Genomic DNA, 11,306 nt, shown 5'->3' with positions numbered 1-11,306 from the left:
TTGTATCATGATATTTAAGTTATTGGATATCAAAGAGAAGAGCAAAGACCACTCAAGGACTTTGTATCCTCTTCTGTGGAAAATATTGGTATGTTTTTGGCTGTACACAGAATAGTTTTATCATGTTAGGTAGAAGTATGACCTTGATTTATTATGTTATTGTTTTTAGTTGTAGATCAAGTATGGTTTAAGGAGATGTGTATGAGTGCTCACATGGTTGGGTCACACGGTACCCAGATATTTGGTCAAACCCTATTCTGGATGTTTCTGTGAGGGTGTTTTGGATGAGATTCACATTTAAATCAGTTGCATTTGAGTAAAGCAGATGCCCTTCATAATGTGGATGGGTCTCACACAATCAGTTGAAACCCTGAATAGAACAAAAGGAACCCCTTCTCTCGCCTCACCCAAGCAGGAGGGAATTCTCCAGCATACTGCTTTCAACTTCATCTACAACACTGGCTCTTCCTAGTACTATAGTAGACAGCCTTCAGAGGGAAGACATTGATGTCAAGAGAATTAAGTTTTTCCTCATTCTTACGGTCAAAATTCTGAGTGCCCTTTTAGCTGAGACTGTACTTCAAAGTGAGAAATTAATGAAGGGATTTTCCTTGCCCTGAAATGAGAGACTGAAGACAAGAAGAAAGGCCCAAAGAGAAGTATTCCATATGGGAAATGAGACTCCAGATTGATTGAGCCTCTTATCACCCTGAATGGGGATCTAGACATCAAAATGTAAATTGTGTCTCAAAACAAGAAGGTAACTGTTGCTTTGATTTATCTTTGGGATACTAACTAGAAATAGGGGACATATTTTTTTCTCTGGCCTGCACCCTTCTTACCACTGGAAAGTTGTCCTTTCTCATGCCATGTGGTGTCACTGCCAATCATGTGGCCTCATCTGTTTCCTAGCAATAGGCATTGGTATGGAATACAAAGGGGCTATTTAGAGTCCTTCCATTATACTGAATAATCATTCACTAAATCACAAATAAAAGGAAAAGGGCTTGGGTTTCCAGAGACCATCTTCCCTTCTGTATGGTGGACTAAGCCATCATTAAAAGTGATGTGAGTAAACAAGAGTAAATTGCAAGACCAAGCAGAGTCAAGATACTAAAGGGGCCAGGGAGAATCTTTATGGCATTTTTTGGGACCCTGGATCCATAATGCATATTAGCATCATTTAAACTTGTCTTAAGGTAGGTCACTCATTCTACCTTCAACAAATAAAATATATCAAGTAATATACAATAACATATAGTATATAGCCAGGGATTGCTCACAGTGATGTTAGTGCATTAGAGAAAATATGGGAAATGTCCCTACCTATATTAGGCTCACATTCTAACAGAGTGAGAAAACTAAGAGATAAGTTCGAGTTTCTGAGTTGAGTTTCTAATACTCCAAATGAAAAATCTTTGTGAATACCATAGTCTTCATGCCTTAATTCACGTAACAGATATATCGGCAAGGGGTCAGAGAGCCAGAGGGTCAGTTGAGGATTCCCTAAATATTTAGATAGAATGTTTATGGTCACACTGTGAAGTGGTATTCATGTCATTGGCAAGTAGGTTTTATTTCAGCAGTCAGAAATATTCCAGGAAAAATAAGGGTTTTATATAAATCAAGTGGTTGTTCAGCTGTACTATTTTACCAGAGATAAAATTTCTATTCGGAATGCCCCATCTTCATTTTGGATGGATTATATATCATTATAGCTTAAATGTAATTATCTTAGCCTCTCAGCCCTTCACTGCAGCTCCTTTATTTATCTGTGTGTGAATAAACAGTGACAGTAAAGGAAATCATTATATGATGAATCCCAGTTGAGACCTTTTGTAAAGTGAAGACTCATTTTATAATGCAATTTACCACCTCTTTATTTACTTATTTTGTAAAATAGGACTTTAATATATGACATCTTCATAAAAAATAAAATCAGGAGGGCTCACTTATAAGTTGTCAAGTAATACTGACCTGAGTCATAATGCTATAATACTAGCAATACATAATATGAGAAATTATTCTCCTGAGTTACAGAATGTAAAGGGGATTTAAAAATCAAAACCTCTTAGTACCCAGAGGATGTTTTATATGGAGTTCAGCCTTTGAATTCTTAGTAGCAAAATTATGATAATTAATATTTGGTCATGAGTTAAGCTAACATTAAAAGGAGAACAGATTTTTTTAATCATTTTCTGAGTGAATGAAAACTTTTAATTCTTTCTAGGTAAGAATAAAAGACTTAAGGACCTTTTATCTCTGAGGGTGTTTCCAGAGGTATTAGAAACACACAGATAATAAAATCTCTTTATTGTCATAGTCATGCATGACATTTTGCCTGCTTTATTCTTTATTTTTAATGGGAGAAATACCTTTATTCTTCTGTTTCCAAAAACTACACCTGGAGACAAAGACTGCAAAGAGAATGCCCTGACTTTGTTGGCAGTTTAATTGGATTAGAAGTGTCTTTGATACTGAGAAGATTTTGTGTTTAATCATTAGGCAGTATCCACTGTAGGTGAGACTGTGGACAAGGTCAAGGACTTCTTCAGCAACCATACTCTGGCCCTGCCTACTGTCCAGGGTTCACAGACTCCTTTCCTGCAATTCAGCAGTGTTCAAGTTTGGGATCTGAGGTCAGAGTTATGTAAGGACTTAATGTGAATGAACCAGCATTCAGTATCAAGATTTTCTTACTCAGTGTGAGTGATTCTCCAATGTACCTTCTGGTCTGCCAGTCTTATGAGGTACCCCTCTAGTATTTGAAGCTAGATTCATTTTCCAATGACTGTCCCATTCCAGACATAAAGTCTATTTTTAGCCTTTGCAAACTCAAAATTTGTCCTGTTCTTCCACAACCAACTTCATGCCTACCTCCTAACATCTCTTTTCCATATTTCTCCAGGGTAAAAGTGATCCACTTCCATTAGCCTATATTCATAGGACATGCTCTAAGACCTAGACTCTACCCTTCCATCCCTCAACACACCCAATTCAGCCTCATTTAAAAGGATAGATAAATTACTATGTTTACTGATAATAGCTCACTTCCTTTCCTATCTTATTAGTACTATTTATATGTTAAAGAGGTTGAGCTGGAATAGCTTGTATTCATGTTTGCTTTGATTTAGACAAGAGATTTTGTTTTTCTTTTCACTCTGAGTTTCATGAATCATCTTCTTATTTGAGATCAATTTAAGACAGGAATTCAAGTTTATCTACTATATGAGAGAGCCTATTTTGGGGGTATTAGGGATTTTGGCATCCCTCAGATCCATTCATACGAGTCAACTCTTAAATATTTTCTTTTAAAAAAAGAGAGTAGTTTAAGTTTCTTTAAAAAAATGAAAAAAATGTCAATCCTTGCTTTAATTAGGAAGTTGTTAATTTAAAATGAAATATTAATATTATCTTGGTAAAATGTTAGTAAAACGTTAGCCTTAGAGTGTGAGCCAATTTAAAAAGTCACTCTGCTGATAAATTCACTCTTTCCTTTTTAATGAACATCCTTTCTTTTCCATCTTATTTTTTGGAAAATTCTCTGTTTTAGAATCTGATAAAGGAGTCTAGAACTCTGGTTTTGATACTTTCTTGTGGTCTCATTTCTTAATTGGTCCACAACCTTTCCAAGCTTCAGGACCCTTTACTTTTTGTTGCTTTGTGTTTGCTTCTTTCTTTTTGTTTGATTAATTATACTTGCCAAATGAGAAGAAAAAAAGGTATCATTCTGGGTTCAAATATAGTGTCCAGTTTTATATTTAACAGATAAATATCCTAAATAAATGCTGTTTCCTAATTTCTTAACTTGCATAGCCTTTAAAAAAAATACTGCCTTACATCCCTTACTGTACTTTTCTTTCTCTTCTATTTTCTCACACTTATTCTTTCAAAGTATTGTTATGTTATATCTTTACCATCACTCCCTTTCCCATTGTCAATATCCTTCCTTCCTCTCTTTTTCTTTCCATCTATCTTAGAGGAAGAGCTAACATTTCTGCCTGCAGTGAACTTTCTAGCTCTAAGCTAGTACTAAGGACAGGGCTGGAAACGCTGCCACGAGTGAAAAGCAACATGTCTGACCTCCCTGGTTAAATAGGAGAAAGCACAGATATGATCATGTTAAACTCGCTTCATAAATAACTTAAACTCCTCTTCATGTAGAGAAACTAAGGTGCTTGCTTTTGTAACAATAAATTGAGATAGTGATCAAGTCTGAAAGACTGAGGAAAAGACCAATATTTGGAGAAATGCAATTTAGAAGATTAATAGAAATGTTAACAGAAACTTTTGAGACACTGGCTGGCTTTCAAAAGGACAGTGAAAGAAACTTTTCAGCTGCAGAGAAAATTGAGGAAGCCCAGAAGCCCACAGGTATCAGGCTGGTTCATTGACACTCTCAGGAAGGCATCGACTGATATTGAAAAGAAGGAAAAAGGTTTAAAATTACTTGAAAATCAGACTAACAGGAAGGAACTAAACTAAATTTAAGCGCAAAAAATAACAAAGTGCTTTGGAACGGATGAGTCTGGTTATTTGCAAGGTTTGACCCTTATGTTTCCTTAAAGGCAGGAGTGGGATTGGGCTAGAAAAAGCACTGGGGAAAGATTTGCTCTCCTCTCTGCTCCAGGTGCCAGGTGCAGGGTGAATATTTTAGGTGGTGACTCTTTCCTAGTGTGCAATAATATGATTCATATAAACATAACTTAGAGATATGGCTGGATTGCTTCTAGAGCACTGCAATAATGTGAATATCACAATAAAGTGACTCACCCAAAGGTTTTGGCTTCCCGGTGTATATAAAAGTTATGTTTACACTATACCATAGTTTATTAAGTATGCAACAGCATTATGTTTAAAAAATGTACATACCTTAATTTAAAAATACTTTATTATCAAAAAATGTTAACTGAGCCTCCAGTGAGTTATAATTTTTTGCAATAGTAACAGCACAGATCACTGATCACAGATCACCATAACAGATATAATAATAATGAAAATAGTTTAAAATATTGAAAGAATTACCAACACGTGTGACAGCAACACAGATGTGAGCAAATGCTTTTGGAAAAATGGTGTCAATAGATTTGCTTAACACAGTGTTGCCAGAAACCTTCAATTTGTTAAAAAAAAAACCCAACATCTGTGAAGCACAATTAAAAACAAAGCACAATAAAAGGAGGTATGGTTTTATATGACTAGGTGTCTCTTGATGATGCTGTTGGTTTGATGCTTTTGATCCTGCCTCAAAATACTCTACTGATTGGCTTTACATTGTATGTTTTCCTCTTCATTACTCTCCAGATCTCCACTGGGCCAATGGCAAATGGTCAAGCTGGAGAATAATGGAGCCATTGTCTGAAAATGACTCATGTTACTATTAAAATGAGTGTCTTTATGGGAATCATCCTCTTGTGTTTTCTTACCTACCAATTTAGTAGAAAGCATTAGTTTTCAGTTTCTGTTTAATCAGCACTTTTCTTCCTTTTAAATCCATGTAATATGGTATACACATCAAAAAGGAATTCAAGGAGCATTGCAGAATGGTGGCCTTCTCAAATCCATTTTCCATCTTTCCCAAAATGGCTTCTATGTGGCATCAGTCCAATCTCTAAGGGTCTGTACATTGTCCATATGTACATATCTTATAAAGACTTAGGGGTACTGGCTACCTCTGACTTAAATTTGGTAATTTTTCTGTAGATTATTTTAAAAATACTAGCATAGGAGCTTAGGCAAAGAGGGAATGCACAATATAGAACTATTGCATGATCTTAACAGGCCACAGAATCTGATTAGAGGCTGAGAAAGATGAAAGTAAAAAATGCATAAGAAGAAAAAATTGATAAGGCCTGTAAACATTCTGTTCAAGTTTGACCTCTCATTCATGTAGGAACAGAATGATGATGGCCAAATATGTATGATTCATTGAGAGAGCACAGAAGACATTTGCTGCTAATAAAGATAAGTCATAATGAGTCAATTAGAGATCATTTATTTTTCTATCAGCGTCCCCTCTTTTGCCTTTCTAGCAAAACAAAAACAGTCAAAGAACAGGTCTAAGGTGAGAAAATAGCATGTGATTTTGAAGAAATAGTCAACAAGTAGAACAGACAGAAGAAAGACAAAGACTGAATTTCTATCAGCTTTCTTCTTAAGCCACTCCAAATAAACACACTATCTGAGTAAAATTAGCATGCTTCCCTGAACAGAAAGCTTTAAGAAAAACCCTCCACAGTTCGTTCCTCTTCATCTGCTGCTCAGATTGTCATCTCCCTTTACATAAATATCTTCTGTCTGTTTATTCAACAAATGATCTTGGGTGCTGTAGTAAGCCAGGCATTGCACTAGGTACCAAGCAGGATTTTGAAATAAACAATTCAATTTGGCCACTTGTCAGTTTTTTCAGGGGTCTAGAATTATTATCTTATCCCAAAACTGATGGGAAATAATTTGTGTCATTTCTGTAGGAAAATGTAAATTTCTACCTCTCACTGGCTGCCTTATCTAAGAGAACGAAGAAGGTACATATTCTATGCAATCTAGTAACAGTTTGTCAGAATCAAATATGATAATGATGGTAGAAGAAGAGGACAGAAAGTATTTTTACCTTTTGCTTTAATGTGTCTTTCTATTCTTCCTCCATAGCTCCTCAGAGGTTAAAAGGAAAGAAATAAAACTCTCATCACTCATCTGTTTCTGCTCAAGCAACCCTGAGGGCTACTTCCTGTTTGGCTGTGCGTGAATAATAGTCTGGTGCTGAGGGCCACTGGCTTGTGTTTTATTTTATTGTCCTGCTGTAAAACAATTTTAGTCTCCAATTGAACATTTAATTTCTTCTTTATTAAATTTCACTATTGTTCTTTCACCTCAGGTAGTTAGAGTAGTAGCACTTACATTTTTGGAGAACACATTTTCTCCAATGTAAGTGCTTATCATATAGAACCTGGTGCTTTTCAGTGCAAGGAATCCAGGCAAGATAATCTGGAAATGGGTACTTAGACCTTGGAAGGACAGAGTGCAGGCACTTGTACAATAGAGAGGGAGGAAGGAGGGTAGGAGGGTGAACTGAAATAATGCAGGGCAGATCAATGTGATACCTAATCAATGTGGCAAAAGTGTGAAACCTTCATGGTTGCGATGTGATTGATAATGGTCTTCATATCTGTGAACATGAACGTGAACTCTGCTGAGGCTACAGGCAAAGGACAAAAGCTACCAGTATAGTCGATTTAAGGCTGAGTTCAAGTGTCACCTTTTTTATCAAGTCCTCTCTGACTCCATCAACCCTCACTGCTCTTTCTCTTCAATGACCTTATATATTGCTTCCTTCTCTGCTACACAATTTAACATTTAACCTTTTTTATTATTATTTTTTCTTTTTTTCAACACGTTTGTATATGTAATGCTGTTGGTTTACATGATCATACCTTACTGCTTAAGTAGCCTGCACAGCTTTAGGGGCAGCAGTTGTGTCCTCAAAGAGATAACCTGATGTGACATATAATATAACCATACTAATTGTATAAGGTAAACACAACAATTATAATATTTAAAACACAGAATCTGCCTTTTCACAGGTTTATATAATTTGCCTGTGTCGATATTAAAATTTAAAAACAGATCTATAAACCCCTACAACTCACATTTACTCTATTGTAAAGAAGCACTAGAATTCTACTCAAAAAATCATAATTCTAGTCTGAACACGATTCCCTTCCAATTTCCCACTGTGGACTTTCACTGCCTTTTTCTAAGCCTCAGTTTCATCATCTATAACATGAATATAATAGTGCTTGTGAAACTTCTTAATATGGTTGACATTTCAACAAAATCCTAACAAATACAAAGAAATGTCTAAATTAAAAAGTAGTATTCAAATTAAAGAATGATGTCTATATCTTCTTTCATATCCCCTCAGTGCCAAACACAGTGTTGATATATGAAAGCCATTAAACTCTTTTTTTTTTTTTTTTTTTTTTGCGTGACACGGGCCTCTCACTGCTGTGGCCTCTTCTGTTGCGGAGCACAGGCTCCGGACGCACAGGCTCAGCGGCCATGGCTCACGGGCCCAGCTGCTCTGCGGCATGTGGGATCGTCCCGGACCGGGGCACGAACTTGCATCCCCTGCATTGGCAGGCGGACTCTCAACCACTGCGCCACCAGGGAAGCCCTCAACTCTTTATAAATGCCGTAGTTTTTAAAATGACAATGAAATGAGGAAAATAAATTTCGGGAGCAGTTCTATAAAAAATGTAATCAATTCTAGTAGGTTTTTATGTTGTTTTTAAAATTTAATTTCAGGTGTGTGTGTGTGTGTGTGTTTATTGTGTTGAGCAAGATTAGGGTGTGGGGAGAGGAGAAATGGTTTGGTGTCTGGAAATATTCATATTAGCAGAGACTTTACACAGAAAACAAATTAGTTCTGCAAAATTCAGTTGTGAATACATCAGGGAACAAAATTCAAATGAAGTTATTGATTTGGAGTATTCAAGTGGTAATTGGGCCCCAGAAGATAGTTGCTAAACCCAATATTTTTGTTTAAGAAAATCCTGGAACATTGTCTAACCCCTATTTCCCATGTACCCTCTCCATTACCTAAGGCAAAATAATTTAAATTCAGTTTGTTCGAATCTGATGTTTATTTTGAAATTCTAATTATGAGAGGCTTTTAAATTGGTAGCCCCCACTGAATCATGCCTTCTTATACTCAGGTACTTATGTAATTCTTTCCTACATTTACTCTGGGCTTGGCCACATAGTTTGCTTTGACGGTTGGGACATTAGCATGGCAATGAAGGAAGAGGCTTGAAGAGTAATTGCACATTGGGGCTGTCATCATAGAACCCCCTCTCCTGGAAGCCAGCCATCATTCTGTGAAGAAACTCAGACAAGACTACTAAATAATGAGAGATGACACAGAATGAGGGAGACCTTGAAGGCTGAGAGACCCTCTTGGATATTCCAGCACCAATCAAGGTCACATTTGAATAAAGCTGCTTGAGTGACTTCAGAGAAAAATGTGGAGCAGAACCACTCACAGATTTATAATGTTACTTAAAGCCACTATGTTTTGCTTACTATGTTTTGCTTCAACAGATAGTTAAAACACTCATGAAGATTCAAACAATATAGATAGAACACAAATTTCATCCTCCACTATCCTTTAATTGGCTGTCTTCCTTTCAATTATATTAGGATGAATGTAATCAGAAAGCCGAGCTTTAAGTTTCTCTTGAGTTCACTACAGTACCCTCTACCATCTAAAACTCAAGACTATTGTTTAGGAAGGTTGATGCTCCTTCTTTATATTCTCTCATAAGGAGACAGTGGAGAAAACTTTGATTTTGCTTCAACCCTGTTTTTCTTCAGCCTCTCAAGAACTATCACACGAGAATTTGCAAATAAGCACAAAGATATGTTTGAGGAATTGGGACTGCATAAAATGTTGAATAACAACTCTGGAAAAATCTTGTGAAATGAGAGTCCAAAGTAATATCTCCGAAGGACTTTACCTTGCCTCAGCATTCTCTCTCATGTAGGGTACCCATTTCTTAGCTTAATATTTATGGCGCATTCGTCAAAAACCTCAAAACTCTTCTTCAAGTGTCTCTGACTTTCATTCACATTTGAATAATATCCGTTTCTATTTCAAACAGGAATTTTGCTCTCGGAATCTCTTCTCCTCCTCCTTCTGTCCCTTTCTCTAAATGTTCTCATGTCTCAATTACTCTCTCTAGATGGCACTTCAGGTCTTTGGCAAGATGGTCAATTTTCTTTATTACTTCACAAGTTTCAAAGAATCATGTTGGGGACCTAGAGTAGAATACAGTGAAAATATAGAATGACAGTTCTCAAGGGCTCCTCTGTAATATTCTCATTACATTATGTTGCAGGCAAGTTTCTTGCTTGTTAAGACTATTGAATCAAACATGTGAAACTTATTCCAGGGTTAGACATTTATTCTGGAGGCTGTTACAATCTAAACTCATATCAACAGGGAACATATTACCTTACCTGGCTCATATTCACTATTACCCCTCTGGAATTAGTAAGCACCATTGTTCTGCACAGTAGACTTAAATGAACTACATGACACTTCATAGACTCCTTTCTATATTACCTCAAGTGAATATCTGAATTGACCATTTTAGTGTTAAAAAAAACTGTGTATTTTTATTTTACTATTTCTTAAGGATATGGGGGGCAGCAAAGAAAAGGAAAAACAGGGGAAAAGGTAAATGGCCAATTCTTAAGTTACAGAAATATTTTCTTTTTAAAATAAATGAAAAAATTAAAATAATCAATTAAACAAAAACAGTTATTTATGGAAGAGTGGCTCACTTTGTCCCAATTTTTCATTTATTTGAAGACCGTATTGTTGACCAAGCTTTCCATTAATGTAAAGAAATAAAATATATCTTGAAATTTTTTCTCTTCATAGCTGATGAAATGTTTTTAATATAATACATATATTGAATGGAGAATCTAGAAAGTTTAAATTACTTAAGTAACAAATATTAATTTTATAATGCAATAAATTACACTGGCACTTTCCTCTGACTTTCTCTATCCTTAAGACTCAGGATTTAGGGGAATTCACATGGCAGAATTACCACTTAGAAACACATCATTAGCTAATAGATATTAATACATTTTTTATTTTAGAATAGTTTTAGAATGATTTCAAAGATAATACATAAAATTCTCATATACCTCATACCACACTCTTATTATTAGCATCTTAAATAGTATATATGTCACAGTTAATGACCAAAGACTGATATATTATTGTTAACCAAGCCCATACTTCATCTAGATTTTCTTAGTTTATCCCTATTGTCTTTTTTTTTTTTTTAACTTCAAGATCCTATCCAGGATATTGCATTATATTTAACGATCATGCCTCCTTAACCTTCTCTAGACTGTGATGGTTTCTTAGACTTCCCTTGTTTTTCGATGACCTTGAGAATTTTGAGGAATTCTGTTCCAGTATTTTATACAATGTCACTTAACTGAGATTTGTCTGATGTTTTTCTTATGGCTAAACTGTGGATTATGTTTTTGGGAGAAGGATCTCAGTGGTGAAGTGCCATTCTTATTGCATCATATCAAGGACACATAATCAATAAGACTTATTACTTTCGATGTTAATCTTGATCACCTGACTTAAGATTGTATTTCTCCAGTTTCTATACCATAACGTTACTCTTATTCCCCCTTTCTTCCACACTGTATTCTTTGGAAGAAAGTCAGTGTGCCTAGCCCACAGTTAAAGAATGGGGACTTATGCTCCACCACTTTGA

The sequence above is a fragment of the Hyperoodon ampullatus genome, assembly GCF_949752795.1.
Source record: "Hyperoodon ampullatus genome assembly, chromosome: 15".
Taxonomy (NCBI): domain Eukaryota; kingdom Metazoa; phylum Chordata; class Mammalia; order Artiodactyla; family Ziphiidae; genus Hyperoodon; species Hyperoodon ampullatus.
Note: the sequence above shows the minus strand (reverse complement) of the source record.